The sequence below is a fragment of the Sander lucioperca genome, chromosome 12, assembly GCF_008315115.2.
Source record: "Sander lucioperca isolate FBNREF2018 chromosome 12, SLUC_FBN_1.2, whole genome shotgun sequence".
NCBI classification, from domain to species: domain Eukaryota; kingdom Metazoa; phylum Chordata; class Actinopteri; order Perciformes; family Percidae; genus Sander; species Sander lucioperca.
Genome location: NC_050184.1, coordinates 35848915 through 35855745, shown reverse-complemented (window position 1 = coordinate 35855745; position 6831 = coordinate 35848915). Strand labels below are relative to the sequence as shown.

Genomic DNA, 6831 nt, shown 5'->3' with positions numbered 1-6831 from the left:
TTTTTTTTTTCTTTTTTACTTTCTTAAAAAGTATCGGTTCAGGCACCGTTAATTATGTATGCGATTAATTTTGATTAATTAATCACAGAGTATGTAATTAGATTAAATTTTTTAATCGAATGACTGCCCTAATATATATATATATATATGCCTACATGCTGCTGTATGGTGATATTCATTAACAACAATGTAAAATACATAAATGTAAATGGATTGTATTTATATAGCGCTTTCTAGTGTTAACGACTACTCAAAGCACTTGTACATAGTAAGGAACCATTCACCATTCACACACATTCAGACACTGGTGGCCGAGGCTGCCGTACAAGCTGCCACCTGCTCATCTAAACATTCCACACATTCACACTGATGGTGCAGCATCGGGAGACATTCAGGGTTCAGTGTCTTGCCCAAGGACACTTCGACATGGGACTGCAGGGCCAGGGATCAAACCACCAGCCTTCTGATGGCAGGCGACCGCTCCACCACCTGACCACAGCCGCCCCAAATAAGACATACTGTAAGAGGCTTTATTGTCATTGCACCACTATCTGGCAGTATTAATGAAGGTATTGGTACTCCCCGAGTATTAAAAAAACACAGCAACAATCAACAAACACTAATGTACAACTAATAAAAAATGATTTGCGCATTACAATGCACAAACAGATAACAGATAGGTATTGCACATTCATAATAAGTTAGCAGCCTAAGTATAAATAGATACATAAATAACAGGTGTAAAACACAAGAGAACAATATCTTAAGTTTCTTTAAGCTGCCGACCCGAAAACTGAGCTTATAAAGACAAAAGTGGAAGTTGATACAGACGTGAGAATCAGCAGAGAGAATAGAAGACACTAACTAACAATATGCCCTACAGTTTTCTTTAAGTTTAACTAATCAATGTAACAAGTCTGGAGTCACTGTGTGTGTGTGTGTGTGTGTGTGTGTGTGTGTGTGTGTGTGTGTGTGTGTGTGTAAAGTGTGACTCCAGTCAGAGTCTGGAACTCGAGTCTCCGTCTCTGGTAGGGTAGGTTGCTCTGGGATCTTCTGGGAGTAATCTCGGGGTACAGGGGTTCTGGAGAAAGCTGCGAGCAGCAACACCAGGCCGAGCAGTGGCCCGTTCTGAATCATGCATCCAAAGTTCCCGTTCAGACCAAAAGACACCTTTACTACTCTCTGACTCTTCCTGAAGGTGGTGGGATGGCACCTCCCCTCCTAGTCTGTCAAAACCTGACAAATGAACTTTAATGTTGTTACCTCTCCTGGAGAGTCCTTTCTTAAGATTATTTTTAAGGTTCAGGCTCCAACTTTGAGATGTATTCAGGAGCTACTTTTTTGCAGCTTCATAGAATCTCTCTCTCCCTCTTCTTCCTCATTTTTCAGTAAATGTTTCTTCTTATCCTGGAAAATGTGAGACTACAAACTAAGACTTATCAAGTTGACACAGAGTTAAAGAAGGTAAAGTCAGCTTATGAGACTTTGGAAACATTGTGTAATTATGAAGGAAAAAACAATTCAAGTTAAAAGTTAAAGTTAAAAGATTAAAATTTAATCTGTGTGTGATGTTAACTAGGACAAATATATTTATTGTATTCTCCACATAACATACAAAAACATTTCATTTCACAATGACCAAAATGTACATCCTAACAAACACATGAAGGCACTTTGAATATAATGGAAGTATCTGCTGACACACTTAATGACAAGATAATGAAATGTGACAAGATACTAAAATAACATCTTGATGGATAAAAATAAATCATCAGACATGTAATAATAACAAATGATCATAAGTCAATGTGAATGTATCCCCTGTGATGTGGCCAGACGCACACATTCCCCCCCCCACCCATAAACATCTATACAATCATTCAGCAAGCAATACTGCCCTACAAAGCCAAAAGACCTTAACTCGCCAGAGTGTAGAACTGAGAAAAATGACTTTAAACTTATTTTGTTGTCCAGCCAAATGAGATGTAGGCAGGATATTGGAAATTTGGCAATACTTTGTTTTTCTATTAAGTTATTTATCTACATAAAAATCTTAAACTCAAACTTGACCTTTGACCTTTATTCTGAAGTTACTGTACTCTGCCTTTGCATTATCTACAAGATTATAAGGGGTCATGTAAAGGCAAAAGGCATTAACTTCCATTTTCACTCACTTGGTTGCTGATCACTAAATCAAATCAGGTCATGATGTTTGTTCTGGTCGAGAAATGTAAATGTGAATTTAATTGTTCTAGTCTGCTTTGCTAGGCTGTGCATCATTGTTGGTGCAAGTGCGCCGCCTAGTGGTGAAAATGGGTAGTGTATTTTGTGACATTGTTGTTAACTAGTGGATGAGTTTAGTTCCCACACGTGTCAAATGAAATACTGCTGTACGGATGTTATATCATGTCGGATCCTTGGAGCAATACTCCATAAGTGTTCTTTTGGTTGTTAATAATATAAAATATAATATAAATAATAATAATATAATTATAATAATATATAATATGGCACCGTAACTCCAGCGCGGCAAAGAGTAACTTTGTTTTGATGGCAGCAAAACAAAGGCAATTTGAGCATTCCGAAGCGCCATGAAACAAAGACAAAGAACCGTAACTGATGATACGGTATTCTGCCTTGGCTTCTCTACGGCTTTTGGAGTTACGGCAAAGACAACACACAATTTTCTCCACAAACAATAACATTGACTCAAGATATTTGTCCACATGATAAAGTAGATCCTTAATTTCCAAAATGACAATAACTCATTTTCGACCAAAATTGAGTTACGGTCTTTTCGCTTTGCACAGCAGAATAAATCAAAGCATGTCTTACATATTGTAGCAGTGAACCTTGTTTGTTTCTATATGTTAACAGGTCACTTTACTGCAGCGCAAATAACCAGGCTTCAGATTATCCCACACTGAGCTGGCAAATCCTAAAATGCTGTTTTTACTTGGAAATTATGTGTTCACATGAGCATATTCAGGTTGCTTATGTGAAGATTTAAATTGTATCAGCAATATATTTATCATCCTTAGTTTTCTGTCTGGTGGGTTTGGTTGCAGAGTTATTGACGGACTTTCATTTCACAGATCCAGTTAAGTGGAAGGGAACATCTTCGATCATTCCAGCTTTTTTCTGAATCAAAATTCAGTATTTCCACACAGTCTTCACCGCTCACATCGTTAGGCTCCCCGGACATCCAGTAGCTGAAAAAAAGAGCTTTTATCAGAGAACACAACCCAAGAAGCACAAGATAGTGATTTAGTTTGAATGGACCGAATGATAAAAATGTGTGAACCTTGTGGTCAGTGGAGTTCCATCCACCCATTTCCACGTCCCCTCTCTCTCTGAGTCAGTCAGGCCAATCCACAGTCTCTTCTTAAATTTTCTTGTGAAATCCTTGTTTAAAAAAGAGAGTCACAAACTTTAAACAATATAACAGAATCTTTACAACATTCACACCTATTGAACTAATTTCAATGTATCAGACGTCGCATTGATCTTTACATTCATTCAACATTTGTATTATGTGTATGTGTACACACACACACACCAGAGATGGGGACTTGAGTCTGAGACTCGGACTCGAGTTGTATTTAAGTCGCACAAACAGCTGACTTCAGACTTGCCTCGGACTCGACCCAAAGGACTTCAGACTTGACTTGCAACTCGACCCAAAAGACTTCAGACTTGACTCGGACTCGAGCTTCGAGACTCGTCAACAACCTGTTTTCATACAATTATTGCTTTTTAAATCTAAATGTATTCATGTATTTCTATTTTCTTTTATTGGCACATATACGGGGAAACGTATGACGAGCCTCATGTCCCCTGCCCTTTGCCATAATGTGCAACGTAACGCATGCGCCTATGTGCACGCACATATCAAAAAATGCATTGCAGATGGCGACACCAAGTCCTCCCGGAGTTGTGCCTTTTGTCATTAGTTTTGCTTTCAATAACTTGGTAAACAGTGGCAGTAAGCCAACAGCTAAATGCAAGGTGTGTGGCACCGGATCAACAACGTCGAACTTCATCAGGCATCTCAAAACGCACCCAGATAGGTCAGTCACTCACACGCTAATGTGAAAGAGACGTTACATTTAGCATATATCGTCACAAGCTAACCATCGCAAAGTGTTGTGCTAATGCTGGGAACAGGCAGATTGTATCTTTATAGTTGTATCCATATGATGTGACAGCTACAGGACATGCTTTGAATTCATAAGATTTAACAATACAGTGTTAGGGACAGATCAGATGGCCAGAGACTTGAGACTTGACTTGGACTCATGGCAAAAGACTTGAGACTTGACTTGGACTCATGGCAAAAGACTTGAGACTTGACTTGGACTCGAGCTCAAAGACTTGAGACTTGACTTGGACTTGCAAAAAATGACTTGTGAACATCTCTGACACACACACACACACAAACATAAACACACAAGTACCTGTTCTTCTTTGCTGTTGATAATCACAAGGTCTGCACCCTTTTGAAGACAGTCATCTCTACTCTGTTGCCAGGTTTTCTTGGTAGAAGAAATGTAGTAGAAACTACCGTTGAAATACTCCCATCCTCCTTGAGCTTAGTGAAAACAGAAAGAACCCAAATGAACAACAAAATTAACAAATCTTTTTCATTGGACTTTCATTGGGACAACAAAAGGGCAATATATTATTTTTGGGAAAAATTAAAATGATTGTAAAGTCAACAAATGTAAATGTGACAAATCTATTGCACCATTCATTTTGTAGCTCATAGTCTTCTTACTTTTGGACTTATGAAATAACTTACTAATGGAAGAATAAAAAAGGAAGGAAAATTGTTGACATATTTGAAATGCAGCACATTGTTTGTGACAGACTACATCTCTTGACATTTACTGCATGATGATACTGAGAAGCACTCTCTGTAATGTGCTGTTGAGTTATCGTAATTTGGAACAGACGGGCATGATGATGATTTTGTTCCTCATTCACTCGAAACAGGAACTCTATTTGCATGTTGTATATCCGTCTTCTTCCCAGTAAAACATCAAAGTTCCACAGAAGTGATCAAAAAACAATCTTTTCATATATCAGTGTTTCCCATACATATTCAGACCCGCCCAGGTAGATGAAGTCCGTATTCCGTTTTTTCCCATTTTTTTCCCAATGTATTTTTATAATATATTTATTTCAGACTCACAAGTAGGTCCATAGCAGGAAATACACAAAAGAAATATCTAAAAAAAAAAAAAAAAATCCACTGTTCATAGGTTGGCCTAGCTAGCTTTCATAAGAAAATCATCCAAAACGCATTATTAACACTCCTATATCTGTCTCTCTCATTTATTTCCCAACTTGGAAAGGAACTTTGGGACAATCGTAATATTTACAGGGAACTTTACATGTAAAATAATCACTTGCATTTGCCCATTATTGGACTTGCACGCTTCTGGATCCAAACTCTGATTATTGAATTATTCATCACACTTACCTGAGTTATTCAGCTTCCTCTTCAGATCATCTCTCTCCTCATCAGGTTTTTGAAACCAGCCTCAACATCTGAAACAAAATTCTCTACGAATGTTAGCATAGCACAAGTTCTCTTAGATAACAGTGTATCAGAAACTGCTGAATGTGACTGCTGTAAAGAAACTACAAGTGGGATTACGATGTCAGCACTTTGTTACTATTCATTAAGGAATCTACACTTATAAAAAGAGTTTGTTATTTAATCTGCATTGCACTTTATGGTCTAAAATGATCTGTTGTTTCCTCTTCTTCATCTAAAACTAGGGCTGGGGGATATGGAGAAAATCAAATACCACATATTTTTGACCAATACCTCGATATCGATTGCAGCAATATTTTGTTACTTTCACAAAATATTTACACAATAAGAGTTTTGATAAATAATCATCAGTAAGGATTTAAAGAGAAAGTGGATAAGGCGAATAACAGAACAGCTGAACAGTCTGGTAAGTTCAGAAAGGACATCACTTTACTGTAATGCAGCCTTTAAAACCAGGAAAAGACTACACTTATACCATTTTACCATTTTAAAATCTAAGACGATATCTAGTCTCATATATAATCAATAAAATATTGATATATTGCCCAGCCCTATCTTATACGTATCATTAGCTTTCTTACAACTTCAATCAGTGATCACTAGTGATCCTCTTTAAACCAATCACAATCGTCTTGGGCGACGCTAAGCTCTGGAGGCAGCGAAAGTGGCTCTGCAAAATCATCTCGGGAAGGAACTTTTTTGGTGAACATTTGCACCCAGCAAAAGAAAATACAACATACAATATTAAAGGGTGATAGAATATTATATAGGGTATTTCACCTGTTCCTTAAGGTCTCCTAATAGGGTATGTAACATGGTTGGGCTGAAAATTGCTCAAATGCTATTTTATGGGTCCTTAACTACCCTGTGAATATGGGCCTATTTGGAACAAGCTTTTTTTCCAAATATGGTACACTGAATATTTAGATGAGCTGCGCGCTGATTGTTTGAGCGAACCACATACACATCCATTGGAGATAGACAGCAGGTCTCATATTTCAGACACTGCAAAGTTATACATTGTTTGACTGCTATTTCGTTATTAAATTCACTTCTGAGACTTTTTATGCGAGAAATCAACTATATAAAGCTCAAATATGGGCTGTTTTACGAAAATTGATGGCTAATTGCAAATTTGGTAAGACGTGTCGGACTTTAGGAGCTCCACGAAGTCTGACGAGAAAGCAGCAACCTCCATACCCAGTGAAAGTCACCGTTTATCGGTTACTGGACTACCGGGGCTCGAGGCTCGGAGCTAGCCGGCTGCC

At 37.9% G+C, this 6831-nt stretch overlaps 2 long non-coding RNA genes across 2 annotated transcripts in view; one reads left to right on the top strand and one right to left on the bottom strand.

Annotated features, from left to right (window-relative positions):
- The window catches only part of LOC118496409, a 23447-nt gene extending 16896 nt beyond the window's left edge, over window positions 1–6551 (top strand). The window contains exons 2-3 of the long non-coding RNA XR_004898977.1: window positions 570–575; window positions 6541–6551. This is a non-coding gene — a long non-coding RNA (uncharacterized LOC118496409). The remainder of the gene's footprint in view (window positions 1–569; window positions 576–6540) is intronic.
- LOC118496407 overlaps window positions 3305–6831 on the bottom strand; it is a 13491-nt gene continuing 9964 nt past the window's right edge. Inside the window, exons 4-6 of the long non-coding RNA XR_004898975.1 lie at window positions 5486–5553; window positions 4458–4591; window positions 3305–3405 (exon numbers count right to left, since the gene is read on the bottom strand). This is a non-coding gene — a long non-coding RNA (uncharacterized LOC118496407). The remainder of the gene's footprint in view (window positions 3406–4457; window positions 4592–5485; window positions 5554–6831) is intronic.